Source organism: Eumetopias jubatus, unplaced genomic scaffold (genome assembly GCF_037043125.1).
Source record: "Eumetopias jubatus isolate StellerSeaLion01/CBP00866 unplaced genomic scaffold, mEumJub1_p1.0 scaffold_5, whole genome shotgun sequence".
NCBI lineage: Eukaryota > Metazoa > Chordata > Mammalia > Carnivora > Otariidae > Eumetopias > Eumetopias jubatus.
In genome coordinates, this window is record NW_028274811.1 from 150,859,884 (window position 1) to 150,861,642 (window position 1,759).

A 1,759-nucleotide genomic window follows, 5' to 3' on the forward strand; every position below is an offset into this window, starting at 1 on the left:
CCTTGCAAGAAAACAGACTGAGAATCTTAGTTCCATCAAAGACTGGAGGTCGCAGAGTAAATTGCCCTCTAGAAATCTGAAGAGACAGATGACTAGAGAATGAGAGCCAAGATCAGCTCACCTGGGGAAAAAAATGAAGAATTTCAAGATGGTGAGAGCAGAGCATTGAGCCAAGAGCAGGCCCCCTCCGAGTGAAGGGCACACGGAGGAAGCAGTCTCTGCCTACTGCTCAGCGAGCATTTCAGTGCTCCTTGTGTTACCAGAAATAGTAACAGCAGCCGCAGTAAGTGTACTCCTACCGCTAGGTGTAGTATTGGTACAACGAGGAATACCACTACCAGTAGGGTTAGGTTCCGTGTTAGATGTCACTACTGCTACTGGTAAAATCTAATCACATCTCAAAGAGAAATCTGAAAATATGCTTACAATCTTATTTCCCCCTTTGCCCCTATGGACACTCCCGATGCCCCTACATTGGTGAGTAATCTATTTTTTTTTTTAAATATGGAAATGCTTCACGAGCTTGCATGTCGCCCTTGCAAGGGGCCATGCTAATCTTCTCGGTATCATTCCAATTGTAGGACACATGCTGCCAAAGTTGCAGGATTGTTGAGGGAACTGGGTAAATACCTCTGAACTTTTTGTTCTCTCTGGCCCTAGCACTCTCATGGTATCTAACCCGGACACTTGCAAATTGACTTATAATCTGCTCTTCTCCTCTAGGCCAACTTGTTCTTTTTTCCTTCATGAAGTCTTCCCAGACGGGTCATTACAAAATGCAACTTCATGGTCTCATGCTAGATGAGAGCTGTCCGAGGCCTAAAGCAGAGCCTCCTCCTCCCACACTGAGACTCCAGCCCTCTCTCTGCCTGCCTTTAGACCCATCCTCAGCGCTCCCTAATCCTCCTTTCAAAATATCTGTTCCCAAATAATACAAAACTGTTTGTAGTTCCTGATAATTATCTCACAAAAATCTGTACCTCCACAAATCTTCCTCCCCACTGAATTTTTTCGTGCATTGCCCCACGTCCTTTATGACCTCATTCTTGTGTTTTTCCTTGAGAACTCTAACCCACTTTTCTCTGGGCAGAGTAAGGCATTTTCTTGTTTTTGCTGGACATCTCATGTTCCTATCTCCCTAGATCTGTAGCTTCATTGCAGTAATGATGTGTTTTCAGATTGTCTCCCTTACCCACCCATGTACACTTCAGATGGGGTGCCCACCCACGTGTACCTCAATGACTAGAGCATATTCTAATCGCATTCTATGCAAAGTGCATAGTGGGTGCTTCCTATGACCACTTGAGGGCTGTAGGGTGAATGCATGAAGGAGTCAGTGACGAGGAGAATCAAAAGGACATATAATCACTTTCAGACTGAGAAAGCAAAAAAGTAGGAGTTCTCAAAAGTCATTAAGGAAGAAAAACATTCTTTCATAGAGATGATTTAAAAAGAAAATACTCAGGCCCTTCTCATCTGTGAAAGTTCCTTAGTCTTTCCTATCATTTCATGACGTTGAACTTTTGAAGAGTGCTGGTTGGGTATTTTGTAGAATGTTTCTCTATTTGGGCTTATCGGAGTTGTGCGCCCCAACCCCCAATTCAGATGTTGAAGACCTAACTTTCACACCTTAGGATATGACTGTATTTGACACCAGAACATATGAAGAGATAATTAAGTAAAATGCAGTGTTTAGAGAGGGCCTTAATCCAATATCACTGATGTTTTTCTAAGAAGTGGAGTTCAGGACATAGACACA

The 1,759-nt window shown here is 43.2% G+C and overlaps 1 non-coding gene across 1 annotated transcript; it reads right to left on the reverse strand.

Annotated features, from left to right (window-relative positions):
- Positions 1-499: 499 nt before the first annotated feature.
- LOC114223688 (U6 spliceosomal RNA) lies at positions 500-604 on the reverse strand. Its single transcript, XR_003612218.2, has one exon. It is a non-coding gene; the product is annotated as a U6 spliceosomal RNA (small nuclear RNA).
- Positions 605-1,759: the final 1,155 nt, after the last annotated feature.